The sequence below is a fragment of the Hemitrygon akajei genome, chromosome 24, assembly GCF_048418815.1.
Source record: "Hemitrygon akajei chromosome 24, sHemAka1.3, whole genome shotgun sequence".
NCBI classification, from domain to species: Eukaryota; Metazoa; Chordata; class Chondrichthyes; order Myliobatiformes; family Dasyatidae; genus Hemitrygon; species Hemitrygon akajei.
In genome coordinates, this window is record NC_133147.1 from 4,814,493 (window position 1) to 4,833,833 (window position 19,341).

The 19,341-nt window shown below is 54.8% G+C and overlaps 1 protein-coding gene across 7 annotated transcripts in view; it reads right to left on the minus strand.

The window, feature by feature from the left end:
• LOC140715821 (uncharacterized) overlaps positions 1 to 19,341 on the minus strand; it is a 207,158-nt gene that overhangs the window by 114,396 nt on the left and 73,421 nt on the right. Inside the window, exon 1 of one of the 7 annotated variants that reach the window (XM_073028227.1) lies at positions 1,621 to 1,777. The exons of the other annotated variants lie outside the window; for them this stretch is intronic. The gene's annotated coding sequence lies outside the window, so the exon portion shown is untranslated. Of the gene's footprint in view, positions 1 to 1,620; positions 1,778 to 19,341 lie in introns of those variants that run through there. 7 annotated transcript variants of the gene reach the window in all.

Sequence of the window (19,341 nt, forward strand, 5' to 3'; positions counted from 1 at the left end):
AGGAGCGGGGACGAGGGAACGCCTCGTTCCTGGAGGAGCGGGGACGAGGGAACGCCTCGTTCCTGGAGGAGCGGGGGACGAGGGAACGCCTCACTCCTGGAGGAGCGGGGACGAGGGAACGCCTCACTCCTGGAGGAGTAGGGATGAGGGAACGCCTCACTCCTGGAGTAGGGACGAGGGAACGCCTCACTCTAGGAGGAGTGGGGACGAGGGAATGGCACGTTGCCAGAGGAGCAAGGAGGAGGGAACGCCTCGTTCCTGGAGGAGTGGGTACGAGGGTGTCTCGTATTGCTGGAGGAGCTGTGAGGACAGCGCCATGTTGCTGGAAGAGCGAGACGGGGGTAGTGCTGCGTTGGTGGAGGAGGGAACACCATTCTGCCCAGGGACAGTGAGGAGGGTTCCTCATACAGTGGGAAGGGTAGCGACTCCAAAATGAACACAGAGAAAAAAATCCTGATCGTAAAGATCTTTCGATGAATTGAGTCTCGGACAGCAGCCGAAATAAACACGACAAGTAAAATGGTGAAATACCCAGGTCCTGTTACAGATACTGGTTGAAACATCTTTGAAACACCTTCACTCCCTCTCACACGCACACACATGCACGATCGTTTAGACTAGCCACAATGCACAACCACAAGTGCTGGAGGAAAGAGTTAACATTCGCTGGCCCAGACGGGGGAGAACAGATAAAGTGGCTGAATACAGAAAATCACACGTGTGCTCGCCAGCCGCTCCCTCCCTGTGTGCAAGAGCCTACGTCTCTAATCTTCCAGTTTACCCGTTCAATCCCTCCCATCGGGGGGTGGGGGGAGGGGGAGAGAGAGAGAGGGAGTAAGTGTGTGAAAGAGAGCATGGGAGGGAGAGAAAGCGTGTAAGGGACAGATCGTGTGAAGGAGAGAGCGTGTAAAGGAGAGCTTATGAGTGAAAGACATCGTGAGCGGGGGGAGAGACAGCATGTGAAAGGAGAAATGCAAAGTGAAACAGGTACACAGGTGAATGCAAACACAGAAGGAGGCAGAGAGAGAGACAGCAAAACAAGAGAGTGTCACACATGCACGCGCACACAGAGGCGCAGAAAGAAAAATACATGCGGTGAGAGAGAAAACCACATAGTGAGACAGACACACAGATAAACAGAAGCAGAGAGAAAGAGAGTGCGTGTGTGTCAGTCTCAGGGAGAGACTTGCACAGGCACAGAGTGAGAAAAAGAGAGCCGAGTGTCAGTCACAGGGAGAGACGCGTATAGACACAGACAGAGAAACAGAGCGAGCGAGAGAGAGAGACAGAGGCAGGGTCAGGGACAGACAGAGAGTCACACTCAGAGAGATAGGCACACACTAGACGGAGGAGTGAGGGACAAGACACTTATTCAGAAGGACAATCAGACAAACACATACATGGTCAAAGGCAGAGACGGGGAGAGGGAGAGAGAGAGAGAGAGAGAGACGGAGAGAGAGAGAGAGAGAGAGAGAGAGAGAGAGAGAGAGAGAGGCAGAGACGGAGCCGGAGAGAGAGGAGGGCAGAGAGGTGCAGTGAGAGGGGTAGAAACGGCCGGCGGAGAGCAAGAGCGAAGACGAACGTCGAGACCACCGGCACGACAAACACAAGACCACCTACTGCCCGTGCCCACACTGAATGGGCCCTTCCCGATGGCTGTACTTCGCTGCTCCGGCTGCAGACAGCAGAGGGGAGGGGAGGGGAGGTTGTCCGGGCAACCACTCCCAAATAAGGAACGGTGGATTCCGCTCCGGCCCAGCGCATCCGCCTGCTGCCGTCCCTGCACAGCCCAGAGGGCGGAACTGAGAGCGCTGCTGTGGGCTGGGAGGTCACGAGCAGATTGGCTCCCGGGAGTCTGCACAGGACGGGGCCTGTTCCTCACAGCTCAGCCCGGGTCAGCCCCACCATGGGGGGAGGGAGGGAGAGAAACAGCGACATGAGATGGGGGACGGAGAGACAGGGCAAAAAGGGGAGGAGAGGGGGGAGAGAGGGGGGAAGGGGGAGGGGTAGAGAGATGAGCAAGAGGGTGAGAAGGGGGAGGGAGGGAGAGAGGGTTGAAAGAGGGGAAGAGAATGGGAGAGCGGGGAGAGGGGAGAGAAGGGAAGGGAGGGGAGAAGGGGGACAGATATAGTGGGAGAAAGGGGGAAAGAGAGGGAGAGAAAGAGGTGGAGATACAGGGGGAAGACAGAGGGGACAAAGAAGGGAATGAGAGGAAGGAGAGAAAAGCGAGAAACACCACGCAGTCTAAGTGAATGGTATAACAGAATGAGGGGGAACAGTGTGCAAAGGGGGTACAGAACAAGAGCAGGGTTTGGAGCGAGAGGGGGGTAAGGAACGAGGGGTTCAGACCCAGGGGGTACGGAGCACAGATGGGGTTTGGAGCGAGAGGGGGTTAAGGAACGAGAGGGGTTCAGACCCGGGGGTACGGAGCAAGAAGGGAGTACAGAGCGAGGGGGGTTACGGAGCAGAGGTGGGGTTAAGGAGGGAGAGGGGGTACGGAGCAACGGGGGTTAAGGAGGGAGAGGGGGTACGGAGCAACGGGGGTTACAGATTGAGAGTGGGATACAGTCTGAGAAGAGGGACACAATGAAAGGAGGTACAGAGAGGTGCAGAAAATGGAAGGTAGAGAGGGGGAGTGTAGAGAAGGAGAGTGGAGAGGGGGCAGACAGATGGGGGTGCAGAGAGAGAGAGAGAAGCAGCGAGAGAAAGAATGGCACCTAGAAAGAGGGGAACTGAGAGCAGGGGATAGAGTGAAAGAGACGGGAGGAGAGAGTGTGTGAAGAGGAGGTTGGAGTGATGGAGGGGAAAGGGGGAGAGGAGGGGGAAAGGGGAGGAAGGGGGAAAGAGGGGAGGGCTAAAGGGGGAAGGGAGAGAGGGAGAAGGGAGGGTAGAGGGGCAGGGAGATGAGGAGAGGGGGAGAGGAGTGAGAGCAAACAAGGTGATGAAAAGAGCAAGGGGTTAAAAGAAGAAGTGGAGGGAGGTGCCAGAGGGGCAGTCCAGTGGTGTTGAAGGCACAGTACAGACAAACAGACCCACATACACACAGAGTGGGGGAGGGAAAACTAACACTGAGTACCGAAGGCCGATTGGGGATTGGGGTGAAGTGCCTCTGTATCTCCTGAGCTGACCACACAGGTCCCCGGAACCCCGAGACCCCGCCACGTGCCACCTCTAAGGAAAGCTCCCAGAAGCTCCCGACCCATCCACACCAACCAGAGCCCCGACCCTCGGTCGGGCAGGCTCTCTCCGCTGGTGTGCTGGGGAGAGAGGGGGAGGGTGGGTAGTAGGTAGAGAAAGGGGAGAAAAAGGAGGAGAATGGGAGGGGCTGGGAAGAGATGTGCAGAGGAGGGAGGAAGGGAGGGGAGGGAACAGGAAGATGGGGGATGGAGAGGATAGAGAGAGGAGGAGGTGAAGAAGGGGCGAGGAGAGAAAGGGTGGGGAGGGAGGAGGGGGAGAAGGGAGGAGAGGGGATGGGAGGGGGGAGGGGCTGGGGAGATGGGGGTGGAGTGAACAGAGGGAAGAGAGAGGAGAGGGAGAAGGGGTGGGGGAGAAGAGGGAAAGGGGAGGGAGGGGCAGTATAGGGGAGAATGTGGGGGAGGGGAAGGAAGGGAGAGGGATCAGGGGAAGGGAAGAGGGATGAGGGAGGGGGGAGAGGGGAGAAGAGGGCAGAGGGATGAGGTGGGAGGGAGGGAGAGAGGGGGAGAAGAGAGAGAGGGCGAGGAGGAAGGGGAGGGGAGAGGGTGGACTTCCTCTGTCCCCCTCAGTCTCCCTCACACACACTTTGACACTCGGGACTGGGTGAGATGGGGTAGGGTGGAGCACCAGAGCTGTGGGCCACTGGGAGACAGAGGGTGTAGTTCAGGGTTACGAAGCTCACCCCTACCACCCCTCCGACCCCGTCCACCCAGTCTGCCCTTCAATAGCCCCCATCAGTGGAAATGGCAACTCTCAGCATATCTCACGAAATAGCTCTTCTCATTAAGGGATCGCCATGATTAGCGACACTATTACAGTTCAGGGTGTCAGAGTTGGGAGTTCAATCCTGGCATCTTCAGTAAGTGGAATGCACAGATTCTCCCCGGGTCCCACAGTTCAAAGACGTACTGGTTAGTAGGTTGACTGTGCATTGTAAATTATCCTGTGACGGTCAAGGTTAAATCGGGGTTGCTGGGTGGTGTGGCTCAGTGTGTATCAATAGGCAGGTAGATAGGTGGGAGGATAGAGAGCTAAATAGACAGATAGATAAGTGATTGTACATTGAGGGAGAGGCGACCCAAGAGGCAACCCTTTCGATTTCTCTTCCCATACCCCTGATGTGCGTCGAGGCTTCTTCATCCGCCTTCACTCGAAACTGAGATCGAAAGTACTCATCGAGCCGTGTAGTGTGCAAACAGTCCCCTCAATCCAGCTCATCCATGCCATCTAAGCCAGTCCCATTTGCCTGCCCGTGTTTGACTTGTATCCTTCCAAGCCGTTTCTGTCTTTTAAACGCTGCAGCTCTTTGCATGTACGGACCACCCTGTGGGTGAACAAGTTGCCCCACAGGTCCCCTTTAAATCACTTGTCCCCTTGCAAACCACTTCTGTAGAAAAGTTTGCCAAGAACAATCACGGTCATAGGAAGACCTCAATCGCCCACGTCATATGGCGTGGCACAAGATGATGATGGTATCAGTTCCCCTTTTCTCCAGGGAAATCAGTCCTAGTCTGTCCAGCCTCTCCTTATAACTCAATCTCTCCAGTCCCGGGAACATCCTGGTGAATCTTTCCTGCCCCCTCTCCGGCTTAATGACATCCTTCCTATAGCTGGGCCACCAGAACTACACACGATACTCTGAGTGCGGCCTCACCGACGTCTTGTACAGGTGTAATAAGACATTCCAACTCCTGTAACACACACAAAATGCTGGTGGAACACAGCAGGCCAGGCAGCATCTATAGGGAGAAGCACTGTCGACGTTTTGGGCCGAGTCCTGACGAAGGGTTTCCGGCTTTGACAGGGAGAGAGCATGGGGTTAAATGGTAGGATTCTTAGCAGTGTGGAGGGATGGAGGAATCTTAGGATCCAAGTCCATAGATCCCTCAACATGGTCATATATGTTGATAGGGCAGTTTAGAAGATGTACAGTGTTGCATCTATCATGTTATAGTTGCAGCTCTATAAAACCCTGGTTAGACCACACTTGGGAGTATTGAGTTCAGTTCTGGTCACCTCGTTACAGGAAGGATATGGAAGCTTTTCGAGAGGGTGCAGCGGAGATTTACCAGGACTCTGCCTGGATTAGAGCACCTATCTTATGAGGATGTTGAGCGAGTTAGGGCTTTTCTCTTTGAAGCGGAGGAGGATGAGAGGCGATTAGATAGAGATGTAGAAGGTGATAGCAGGCATAGATAGAGTGGACAGCCAGAGACTTTTACCCAGAAGATATACGGGGATGTTAGAGGGAGGACTGTTACCAGTTGTGGGTGTGTAGAACACACAGCCAGCAGTGGACAGCTAATTCCTTTCCCCAGGGCAGGAACAGCCAATACAATTTTAAGATGACTGGAGAAAAGTAAAAGGGTGGGCGTGGGGGTAGATATTTTATTACACAGAGAGTGGTGGGTGTAAGTAACGGGCTATTGGAGATGGTGGCAGAGGCAGATACATAAGAGAGTCTTACACACGGCACAAGGATGCCAGAAAAATGGAGGGAAAGGTTAGCTTGGTCTCGGAGTAGGTTAAGGGATTGGCACATTATCATGGGCCGAAGGGCCTGGAATGTGCATACTATTCTATGTTCAGATACGATAATAGAAAAATAAATGGAAGGAATAAATGAACCCAGCCACAAAACAACATAAAGACATCTGCAGGCATGAAGAGAACTTCTTTGCATGTGGTGAACAGAGTCTCCTTAGCAGACTGTCAACTTGTCTAAGGATTGCAACCCATGTTGAAGAACTAGGGTCAATAATACCCAAGAGTTTCCTGTTGAGCTCACAAGAAACTTGCACCAATCGGCGGCGCAGTGGTGGAAACTGCAAGTAGTTTCAAACTCCTACATGATCGGGAAAGCTCACCAACGCCTCTGCTTTCTGAGCGAGCTGGACTGTTGCACGTCCACACTCATGTCATTCTGCAGATGTGCTGGAGCGTGCGGCCCAACAAGCTGCATCGCCGCTTAGTACGGAAGCAGGCCAGGAAGCCTCTGCGACGGGGAGTAAAAAACTGCCCAGCGCATCACCGGCGCCCACCTACCCGCCATCAAGGACTTGCGTACGGAAAGGTGCCGGGAAAGGGCCAGCAAGGATCCCACCCACCCTGCCCATGGACTGTTTGTCCCAATCCCAATAGCAACGTTGAGGCTAGGACCACCAGACTCAAAAACAGCTACTTTCCCCAAGCAGTAAGACTGATCAACACCTCCACCCACTAACTCCACCACTACTTTATTATTTCTTGTCAGTCGCCTTATATACAGCCTAGTGTCACTTTATGGACATACAATCAATCTACCTCATGTACTAATACTTATTGTGTGTTTTTATTGCTGTCATCACTACTGTGTTCTTTATCTTTCGTGCTTTTTTGTGCTGCATTGGATCCTGGGTAACCATGATTTCATTCCCCCTACACTTGTGTACAGGAAGTGGCTGGATAAAGCTGCAAACACACCGGAAGGTAACAAAATGAGGAAGATGGGGGTAAGCTTAACCAGGTCTGGATGGGTTTCAACTGTCAGAGTTCAAGATAAATTTTAATATCAAACCATGTACACTCAGTGGCCATTCTAGCTACCCCTGTACAGCTGCTTGTTAATGAAATTATCTAATCAGCCAATCACATGGCAGCAACTCGATGCATAAAAGCATGCAGACATGGTCAAGAGATTCAGCCGTTCAGACCAAACATCATCATGGGGGAAGAAATATGACCTAAGTGACCTTGACCGTGGAATGATTGTTAGTGCCAGATGGGGTGGTTTGAGTATCTCAGAAACTGCTGATCTCCTGGGATTTTCACGCAACAGCCTCTAGAGTTTACAGAGAATGGTGCGAAAACAAAAAACCACCCAATGAGCGGCAGTTCTGTGGGTGAAAACGCCTGGTTAATGACAGCGGTCGGGGAGAATGGCCAGACTGGTTCAAGCTGACGGGAAGGTGACAGTAACTCAAATAACTGCACGTTACAACAGTGGTGTGGAGAAGAGCATCTCCAAATGCACAGCACATCAAAGCTGGCAGTGGATGGGCTACAACAGCAAAAGACCACGCACATAAATTCAGTGGCCACTTTACTAGATATGGGGCGGGGGGGGGGGAGAGGAGCTAATAAAAGGTCCACTTTGTGCACATGTCACCATATACAACCCTGAGATTCATTTTCCCGCAAGCATCCACAATAAATACAAGGGAACACAACAGAACCAATGAAAAGCTGCGCACAAAGACAGACAACCAATGTGTAAAAAAGACAACTGTGCCAACATAAAAAATTAATACAAATAAATAAGTAATAAATAACGCTGAGAACGTGAGTGGTCAAGTCCTTGAAAGTGAGACTGCAGGTTGCAGAATCAATTCAGTGTTGAGGTGAGTGAAGTTATCCATGCTGGTTCAGGAGCCCGATGGTTGTAGGGTAATAACCGTTCCTGAACCTGCTGGTGTGGGAGCCAGAGATCCTGTACCTCCTTCCCAATGACAGCAATGAGAAGCGAGCACAGCCTGGATTGATGGGTTGTGGGAAAGCCCTTAAGACCAGAGATATAGGAGCAGAATCAGGCCATTTGGCCCATCGAGTCTATTCTGCCATTTCATCAAGGCTTGGAAGAATCTGAAGTGTTGGATTTGAAGCAGCTGTTGGCCTTTCCTTCATTCCCCTCCCAATCTCCACAGCCCTTCACCCCCCTCCCCTCCACTCACTGCAGGGAAATGAACCTTTCTAAAGGGCCCCGCATGCCAGACCTGAAATAAGAAGGACGGTTAGGTCAGGAACAGGATTGAACTGGCAGCACACAGCCAGTCCCCAAGCTTCGGTGGAACCTGAGACCTGGGACCCAGACCTGACCCAGCCGCTCGCCTGAATCAAGCACAGAACGGCACAGGGATAGGCCGCGTGACCCTCCACTTCAATGCCAAATTAAACTGGGTCCCGTCTGCCGGCACATGACTTTAACCCTACATGTCCTGCATATTCATCTGTCTATTAAAATGTCACAACGTAGGACCCCAACGGAGAGCTACAGACACATTTTTCACATCACAGCTCTCCCCCAGCACACTGCATCACCGACTGTATCCTCACTGATGTTAATCCGGCTCCCCGACACAGTCCCTCAGCGTCCCCTCTCCCGTGTCAATGACTGTAACCTCACTGACATTAATCCAGCTCCATCATACTGTCCCTCAGTGACCCCTCTCCCCAGCGTCCTGCGTCACTGACTGCATCCCCACTGACATTAACCCAGCTGCCTCACACCGTCCCTCAGTGACGCTTCTCCCCCACCGCCCCGTATCTCTGACTGTATCTCCGCTGACGTTAACCCAACTCCCTCACACTGCTTTCAGTGACGCCTCTCCTCCAGCACCTCGTGTCACTATTTTCACTTCCTGACCGTCAGACGTTGAGCAGCTCTCGTGACAGTCCTTATCCCTCAGAGCTAGCGTGCATTTACAAACATCGCCCTGAATGACAATAACCAGCATGGTTTTTTCTTTCCTCTTTATCTGATTAGGGCAAGTTCAAAACCAACCTGAACTTGCTGCGGTGAGGCGCCTGACAATCAGCTCTCACGATCTCCTGCCTACCTGCAGCCGACGATGGCGGATAAGGGAGCGATTTCACTGTGTCAACACAAGCCATTCTGCCGGCACCCGAAATCTACAGCAAGACGCACACAGAACGCTGGAAGAATTCAGCGGGTCAGGCCGCATCGAGGGAGGGCAAGAAACAGTTGGGATTCCGGGCCAGGACCCTTTGTGAGGACTGAAAGGAAGGCAGCAGAGGCTCGAATAAGAAGGTGGGGGAAGGGGAGGTATACATGCTAGCAGGTAATAGGTGAGGCAGGATGAGGGGGGTAGTTGGAGGAGGGGGAATGAAGTGAGAGGTGATCAGGTGAAAGGCTGAAGAAGGAATCTGACAGGAGAGGCGAGTCAATCATGGGAGAAAGGGAAGAAGGTGGGGAACCAGAGGGAGGTTAAAGATAATTTGCCACAAGTACATTGAAACACACGGTGAAATGCGTCATTTGTGGCAAACAGGCAACACAGTCCGAGGATTGTGCTGGGTTGCAGTGTGCTCACGATTCACTGACCCTAACCCAGTACGCCTTGGGGGAAAGGCACAAGGTCACAGGATCACACGGTTACGGGCAGCGACGGGAGTTGAAACCCATCGTAAACGTGCTGTGCTAGCCGTTATTACCCCAAGCGAGGTGACGGGCTGCGGAAAGGAAGAGAAGGGGTGAGAGTAAAGTAGGGGAAAAGGAAGGGAGGGGGAGGGGGAGGAATCGGAGGAGAGTAAGTCAATATTCATGCCATCAGGTTGGAGAGACTACCAGGTTGGAATAAGAAGTGGACTCGAGAGAGATTACAGACGCTGGGAACCTTGAATGTCACCAGTAAAACACTGGAGGAACTCGGCAGGATCTGATGAAGGATCTCACCTTGAAACGTCAACTGTTTGTTCCACCTCCCCCACTCCACTGATGCTGCCTGACTTGCTGAATCACCGTTTAAAAGTCACGCAACACAAAAACAGGCTATTCGGCCCATCGTGTCTACCTAAACCCGTCCTGTTCCCCAGCACTGTGTCCTTGGCCATTCAAGAGCTCATACTTCTTCAACGCTGTTAGAGAATCTGACCCCCTCCCCAACCTCAGGCAGTGAATTCCGGATCCCAACCTACCTCAGGGAGGTAAAAATTCACCCCTCAGATCCCCTCACCCTAAACCCATGCCCTCGGGGTTTGGACACCTCTGTCCTGGGGAAATTTTCTCCCACCCTGTCTCTGCCCCTCGTCACTCTGTCCACCTCTATCAGGTCCCCCCTCAGCCTCCCCCGCTCCAGGGAGAACAGACCCGGCCTCTCCGGTCTCTCCTCGTAACCGAAATGCCCCGTTCCCAGATAACGTGCTGGGGAAATCAGTTCTGCGCCCTCTCCAGTGCAGAGGTTGAAAGGGTCATTCAATATCCAGGTATGTACAACCTGAAATTCGTACTCTTCACAGACAGCTACAAAACAAGAAACCCCATAGAAGATGGAAACATGGTAGCCCTGAAAGCCCCCCTCTCTCTTCAGTGCAACAGTATCTAGAACAGTATAAAATAGGAGCAGGCCCTTCGGCCCACAAAATCTACACTGAACACGACACCAAATTAAACTGAACCCCTTCTGCCTGCACTTGATCCATTTCCCTCCACATTCTGCACATTCAGGAGGCTGCCTAAAAGCCTCTTAAACGCCTGTTCTTCACTTCCCTACTCAATTCATCTGATTAATGATGTTCCCTCGCACTCTGACCCCCCCCCCCCCAGGACGATCGTGGTTGGCACAGGCGAGCAACCAACTTGTCCGTTCAAGGGGCGAGGAGGAGAGCCTGGCACACTGCGGGATGGGTGGTGAGGAGAGCCTGGCACACTGCGGGAGGGGTGGTGAGGAGAGCCTGGCACACTGCGGGAGGGGTGACGAGGAGAGCCTGGCACACTGCGGGATGGGTGGTGAGGAGAAAGCACTGTGCTGCGGGATGGGTGGTGAGGAGAGCCTGGCACACTGCGGGAGGGGTGGTGAGGAGAGCCTGGCACACTGCGGGATGGGTGGTGAGGAGAGCCTGGCACACTGCGGGATGGGTGGTGAGGAGAGCCTGGCACACTGCGGGAGGGGTGGTGAGGAGAGCCTGGCACACTGCGGGATGGGTGACGAGGAGAGCCTGGCACACTGCGGGATGGGTGACGAGGAGAGCCTGGCACACTGCGGGATGGGTGGTGAGGAGAGCCTGGCACACTGCGGGAGGGGTGATGAGGAGAGCCTGGCACACTGCGGGATGGGTGACGAGGAGAGCCTGGCACACTGCGGGATGGGTGGTGAGGAGAGCCTGGCACACTGCGGGATGGGTGGTGAGGAGAGCCTGGCACACTGCGGGATGGGTGGTGAGGAGAGCCTGGCACACTGCGGGAGGGGTGGTGAGGAGAGCCTGGCACACTGCGGGATGGGTGGTGAGGAGAGCCTGGCACACTGCGGGATGGGTGGTGAGGAGAGCCTGGCACACTGCGGGATGGGTGATGAGGAGAGCCTGGCACACTGCGGGATGGGTGGTGAGGAGAAAGCACTGTGCTGCGGGATGGGTGGTGAGGAGAGCCTGGCACACTGCGGGATGGGTGGTGAGGAGAGCCTGGCACACTGCGGGAGGGGTGGTGAGGAGAGCCTGGCACACTGCGGGATGGGTGATGAGGAGAGCCTGGCACACTGCGGGAGGGGTGGTGAGGAGAGCCCGGCACACTGCGGGATGGGTGGTGAGGAGAAAGCACTGTTCTGCGGGAGGGGTGACGAGGAGAGCCTGGCACACTGCGGGAGGGGTGACGAGGAGAGCCTGGCACACTGCGGGATGGGTGGTGAGGAGAAAGCACTGTGCTGCGGGAGGGGTGATGAGGAGAGCCTGGCACACTGCGGGAGGGGTGACGAGGAGAGCCTGGCACACTGCGGGATGGGTGGTGAGGAGAGCCTGGCACACTGCGGGAGGGGGTGGTGAGGAGAGCCTGGCACACTGCGGGAGGGGTGGTGAGGAGAGCCTGGCACACTGCGGGATGGGTGGTGAGGAGAGCCTGGTACACTGCGGGAGGGGTGGTGAGGAGAGCCTGGCACACTGCGGGAGGGGTGGTGAGGAGAGCCTGGCACACTGCGGGATGGGTGGTGAGGAGAGCCTGGCACACTGCGGGAGGGGTGGTGAGGAGAGCCTGGCACACTGCGGGATGGGTGACGAGGAGAGCCTGGCACACTGCGGGAGGGGTGACGAGGAGAGCCTGGCACACTGCGGGATGGGTGACGAGGAGAGCCTGGCACACTGCGGGATGGGTGACGAGGAGAGCCTGGCACACTGCGGGATGGGTGGTGAGGAGAGCCTGGCACACTGCGGGATGGGTGGTGAGGAGAGCCTGGCACACTGCGGGATGGGTGACGAGGAGAGCCTGGCACACTGCGGGATGGGTGGTGAGGAGAGCCTGGCACACTGCGGGAGGGGTGGTGAGGAGAGCCTGGCACACTGCGGGAGGGGTGGTGAGGAGAGCCTGGCACACTGCGGGATGGGTGACGAGGAGAGCCTGGCACACTGCGGGAGGGGTGGTGAGCAGAGCCTGCCACACTGCGGGAGGGGTGACGAGGAGAGCCTGGCACACTGCGGGAGGGGTGACGAGGAGAGCCTGGCACACTGCGGAATGGGTGGTGAGAAGAGCCTGGCACACTGCGGGAGGGGTGGTGAGGAGAGCCTGGCACACTGCGGGAGGGGTGGTGAGGAGAGCCTGGCACACTGCGGGAGGGGTGGTGAGGAGAGCCTGGCACACTGCGGGATGGGTGGTGAGGAGAGCCTGGCACACTGCGGGATGGGTGGTGAGGAGAGCCTGGCACACTGCGGGAGGGGTGGTGAGGAGAGCCTGGCACACTGCGGGATGGGTGGTGAGGAGAGCCTGGCACACTGCGGGAGGGGTGGTGAGGAGAGCCTGGCACACTGCGGGAGGGGTGGTGAGGAGAGCCTGGCACACTGTGGGATGGGTGGTGAGGAGAGCCTGGCACACTGCGGGATGGGTGGTGAGGAGAGCCTGGCACACTGCGGGAGGGGTGGTGAGGAGAGCCTGGCACACTGCGGGAGGGGTGACGAGGAGAGCCTGGCACACTGCGGGATGGGTGGTGAGGAGAGCCTGGCACACTGCGGGAGGGGTGACGAGGAGAGCCTGGCACACTGCGGGAGGGGTGGTGAGGAGAGCCTGGCACACTGCGGGAGGGGTGGTGAGGAGAGCCTGGCACACTGCGGGAGGGGTGGGGAGGAGAGCCTGGCACACTGCGGGATGGGTGACGAGGAGAGCCTGGCACACTGCGGGATGGGTGACGAGGAGAGCCTGGCACACTGCGGGAGGGGTGACGCGGAGAGCCTGGCACACTGCGGGAGGGGTGGTGAGGAGAAAGCACTGTGCTGCGGGAGGGGTGTCGAGGAGGAAACGCCGCACTGCAACAGGACCGGTGAGGAGGGAGCGCCATACTGAGGCATACAAGAGAGACTTCGCATGGAAAACTTTGACCCTGCTGACACAAGGCTATTGAAAAGCCCTGCAGTGCACGGTGTCTCCTTCACCACTGCGTTTACCTGTATCACATCACGGCTCGGTACGGCAACCGCTCTGCCCGTGACCGCAGGGAGTTACCGACACAGTTCAGCACATCACAGAAACCAGCCTCCCCTGCGTGGACTCTGTGTACACCTATCTCTGCCTCAGTATTAAATACCCTGCCCACCCTGGACATTTTCTCTTCTCACTGCTGCCATCAGGGAGGGAGCCTGAAGACCCACACTCAACAATTCAGGGACAGCTTCTTCCCCTCTGCCAGCAGATTTCTGAGTGGACACTGGAACCACGAACACTAACTCAGTTTTTTTTCCTTCTCTCTTTCGGCACTACTTACTTAGTTTATTCTTTATATGTACTTCTGATTGTAACTCACAGTTTTTACGACTATGTATTGCATTATACCGCTGCCACAACACAACAAATTTCCCCACCTATGCCGGTGACATTAAAGCTGATTCTGACTCTGAACAGAAGATACAAAAGCCCAAAAGCACGTAGCACTCCGCGGACTCATACCCGACAGCTTCCACCCCGCTGTTATCAGACTCTTGAATGGACCTCCCCAGTAGGACAGGACGGGCTCTCGACCCCCCACAAGCTGCCTCATCCTGACCCCATTCTCTGCCTGCGCTGCACTTTCTGTGTGACTGTGACACTCGATTCTGCTTTCTGCGATTGTTTTTCCCCTCGGAGTGGTGACGCGGTGAAGCGATCTGTATGGACGGCAAGGTTCCCAGTACGTGTGGCGAGAATAAACCCGGTTTACTGGCAGACCCGCCACGGATTCTCTCCCAGCCTCTCAGGCTCCCGCTAACTCTCGCACAGCACACATCTCCACACAGACAATAAACACACACGGCTGCTGACGTTTTACACCGAGCCGGCTGAGGAGGTGACGGCACCACTGTGGCTATGAGAGGGCGGGGGGGGGGGGGGGGGGCGTCAGTGTAAGGGGAGGGGATATGGTCCAGAGAGATATGGGGGAGGGGGAAGAGAGTGGTAACAGGTAGAGAAAGGAAGAGGGGGAGATTGGGGTGTGGAGGTACAGGAGAGGGGTGAGGGGGTGTGGGAGGGGGAGGGGAAGGAGAGTGGATGGAGGAAAGGAGGGAAGAAGAGGAAAGGGAGGGGGTGAGTAGGTGGGGAGAAGGGAGGGGTGAGGGAGGGGAGAGGTGGGGTGAGGGAAGAGGAGGGGAGGGGAGGAGTGAGGGGGAATAGGGGAGGGGAAGAGAGAGGAGGGGAGTGGGGAGGGAATGGGAGAGGGGGAAGGGAGGGGAGGTGGGGGGACAGGGGGAGGGGAGGGAAATGGGGACATAGAATAAACTCAGAGACTGGCTACCCTCTGACAGAATATGGTGTGTGGGGTGCAGGGGGAGGGAAGTAAAATCAATGAGCTGTGGCTGTGGGGTGAGTCCTCAGCCGCCCCCTGCCCCCATTCTGTTTACTCTTTGCATGCACGTCCTCGGCAGGCTTCTCCGTCGGGCGGGCGGATGAATTATGAAAGCGTCCCTGAGCCCTGGTTCACAGCCAGGGCTGGAACCGGTCCAGAGCAGAGCCCTGAGCCAGTGTGTACACATCCTGTGCTCTGTGATCCACCGCAGGCCACCCTCCTCCCACACTCACACATACCTACATACACACTCACACATACAGACACACACTCACACACACCTACCTACATACACACTCACACACACAGACACACACTCACACACATACACAGACACACACACACACACAGACACACTCACACACACTCACACACACACACACATACACAGACACACACACACACTCACACATACCTACATACACACTCACACAGACACACACTCACACATACCTACACACACAAACATTCAGAGAGACACAGAGACATACCTACACACACCACATACAGACATAGCTACACACACAGACACAAATTCTCACACACACACACACACACACACACACACACACACACACACACACACACACACACACACCCCTCCGCCAGGGCTCAGTGTCCCTGAGAGGTCTTTTGCCTAAGATGGTGGGCACAGCTCATGGGAGATGTCTGGCGCACCAGGGTCGGTTGGGGGGGGTGTGGGGCAATATGCAAAGGGAATTATTCCCTGTCAGGAGGTGTGCCAAGACATGGGGAGGGTGGGGGGTGTGGGAGGCCTGGCCGGCGCTCACCTTTCGGGCCAAAGGCCCTGCTTTCGCACGCCATGTCTGGGGATTTCTGGAGCAGGCAGGAGGAGCCATGGAGCCAAGGGAAACAAACACCGCGACCTCTTCCTAGCGGGCAAGGCTACTCGAGAGGCAGGATTCGAGACTGTTTAACGTCATTTCCAGTACTCAAGTGTAAAGCAGAACAAAATAATGTTACTCTGCATCCAATGCAGCAAAAACACAGATAAAAAGCAAATAATTAAAAAAACCAATAAATATAAATACACAATATAGCTTAAGTTGATTGTATGTCCATAAAGTGACACTAGGTACAGGAGTGTCTGTACATAAGGTGACTCCGACAGGAAACGATTATTTATTTATTTCACAATATGGTGCAGAATAGGCCCGATCCACAAGTTAAACCTAGCCTAATCGCGGGACAAGGTACAATGACCGGGTGTGTGTCTTTGGACTGTGGGTGGAAACCCGCATGGTCACAGGGAGAACGTACAATCTCCTTGCAGGCAGCGGCAGGATTTGAACCCGGACTGCTGGTATCGTACGGAGTCGTGCTCACCACTGCGCTACTAGCCAAAGTAGTAGTGCTGGGGGGTATGGAGGGCTACGTTAATGGGTGAACTCGCTGATCAGCCTTATTGCACACAGCCCCTCCCCCAGAACTCTTACCCCCCACCACCTGCCCCTGCTTCCACCCACTTGCCTACACATGGGTAATTAACCCCATAGATCAGCCTGTCTTCAGGAAAAGAGAGAAGCCCTCCACGTGTAGGTGGTCTATTTACAGTGTGGGAGCGATGGACGTGCTCGCCAAGGTGGAAACATGCACACTCAAAAGCTGGCGCCAGAAGAGAGCGCCCTCCGCGTGTGGGAGGTCTATTCGATGGTTCCATTGTCGCTCTTCCTCCATTCTCACGTAACACGGCCCACCTTGTCTGCGTTGGTCACAGTGCCGAACTGATTGAATCTCTTCTGCCTGCACAAGGTCCATCTCCCTCCGTTCCCTGCACATCCATGAGTCTGTCCCACAGCCTCTATCCTATCTGTGTCCACCACCCCCCGGTAGCACATTCCAGCCACTCAACACTCGTTGTGTAGAAACATAGACCCCGCACATCTCCTTTTAAACATCCCCCCCCCCAAATGCATGCCCTCTAGCAGTCGAAGTTGCAAGTTCCCAAGTACCCTGGGAAAAAGGTACCGCCTGTCTAAACTATTTACGCCTCTCATCAATTTTTCAAACTTCTATCCCGTCACTTCTCACCCTCTGCCCCCCACCCAGAGAAATCAACCCAAGCTCGTCCGACACACACAAAATGCTGCAGCAACTCAGCGGGTCAGGCAGCATCTATGGAGGGGAATAAAGAGTCGATGTTTCATGCCCAGACCCTTCATCAGGGCTGGAAAGGAATAGGTTGGTGGTGGGGAAGGGGAGGGGGGAGCTAATTAACACTACCAACCTGCTTGTTTTTGGGATGTGGGAGCAAATCATGGGGGAGAGGGTGATAGAGACAGAACATAGAACATTACAGCATAGGAAAAGGCCATTTGGCCCATCCTTTCTGTGCTGAACACAATGCCAAATTAAACTAAAGACCTTATGCCTGCACGTAGTCCATATCCCTCCATTTCCTGTCTGCCCGTGTGTTGATATAACAGCCTCTATCGTACCTGTCTCCACCACCACCACCCCTGGCAGCACAATCCAGGCATCCAACACTCCGTGTGAGAAAAATACTTGCCCCACACATCTCCTTTGAACTTACCTTGAAGCACATCCTCTAGAATTTGACATTTCTACGCTGAAGATTCTGACTGTTTACTCTGGTATTTTCTGACCTCTACCAGATCTCCCCTCAGTCTCCACCAGTCCAGAGAGAACAAACCAAGATTGTCCAAGGTGTGGACAGCACATCAAAGGTGACGGGAAGAAGGCTGGGGAGTGCGGCTGATGAGGGGGCAAAAGGATCAGCCGTGGAGTAGGCTCCTATGTCTTATGGACTCACAGGTCTATGGAGGGGGATAATCGGTCAATGTTTCAGGTTGAGACCCTTCATCAGGACCTGCTAGGTTCCTGCAGCATTTTCTGTGTGTTTGCCATGATGGGGGTCCGAGATAAAGCTGCTGAAATGATGAAGGAAGCCCTGGGCACCACCAAAGATGGAGGACCTTCACTGCTGCCTACACCAGCAGTGTAATGGGCAGTTAGAAAGCCACAATGAGGCCAGATTCGAGCTGGAGGAGCAACAGCTCATACTGCGCATAGGCAGCCTTCCAGCCTGATGGCACAAACAGGCGCCTACCGACTGGCAAGACACTACTGCCACTCCCCAGCTCAGAGTCCAGTCATGGCACCATCTGTAAGGAGTTTATACGTTTTCCCCCCGAACCGCCCAGTGGCTTCCCCCTAGGGTGCTCCGGTTTCCTCCCACATCCCAAAGGCGTACCAGTTAGTAGATGAATCAGCCATTGCAAATTGCCCTGTGATTAGGCTCCGGTGAAATAGATAGGTTCTGGGTGATGCAGCTGGTTGGGTGGGCAGGGCCTGTTCCTTGTTGTACCTCTAAAGAAAATGAGAGCGCATCCACTTCCCTAACTTCTAGGAACCTCTCCTCCCTGTCTGCCACCATTCTGGTGGCTCTCTCAACCCTCTTGTCCCATCTCCGACCCTCATGACAAGCGCATTACCTCCCTCTGGTTCCCACCTCCCCCCACCCACCTAGCTTCCCCCTCACCCCGTCTCACCTTATCTCCTCCCCCTCCTCCCATCTTCTTATTCTGGCTTCTGCCCCCTGCCTTTCCAGTCCTCGGCCGGAAATGTCGACTGTTTATTCTCCTTCGTAGATGCCGCCTGACCTGCTGAGTTCCTCCAGTATCTATCTATTTATTTAGAGATACAGAGTGGAACAGGCCATTCAGCCCCTTCAAGCCCATTATTTAACCCCAGCCCAATCACAGGACCAGTTACAATGACCAATTAGCCTACTAATCAGTTTGCCTTTGGACCGTGGGAGGAAACCAGAGCACCTGGAGAAACCTCGTGCGCACACAGGAAGGAAGGTACAAACTTGCGTGCAGAGGGCACCGGGATTGAACTCTGATGCCTGACCTGTAATAGCGACGCCACGCTGGCGTAAAACTATCCTCTGTATACCTTCCAAAGTTCAAAGTACGTTTATTATCAAAGAACCTTGAGATTGGGCTCCTTACAGGCAGCCACAGTTGGAACCGTGCAATGTTTATTAAAGGCGGCAGGCGTCTGACGTGTGTCGTGTTCTACGCTGTACGCCTGGCTCTCAAAACTAATCCTACCTGAGACTCCATCACCACAACGCCCCCCCTTCCCACCCCGTCCACAGCACCACCTTCAACGTGCAGCCGTGCGCGCGCAGGCGGAACAGGCATACGGACAGGGAACGCGGGAAGCACCGGCGATGGGAGGGGGCAGCCCAGATCTCTGCGTAGAGGAAACCCCAACCCTAAAGTTCAGGTTGACTGCCATCTGATCATACAAATATACAACCAAACAAAACAAAGTTCCTTTGGACCACGTGCGCTCACTTAACGTACATCACAGAAAACAAAAATATACGACAAGGAAGTTCATAAAATATAATTTCAAATAAAAGCAGAGCACAGGCAAACAGTAAACAGCTCGCTATCCTGGTGACGAGACCTCGGTGCTGGCAGGGTATTCAACAGTCTCTCAGCCTGCTGGGGGGGGGGGGGGGGGGGAAGAAGCTGTTACTCAGTCTGGCAGTCCTAGTCCTGACGCTCCTGCACTTCCTTCCTGACAGTAACAGGTCAAAGAGATTGTGGGACGGGCGACAGCGATCCTACAGAAGCAAGGA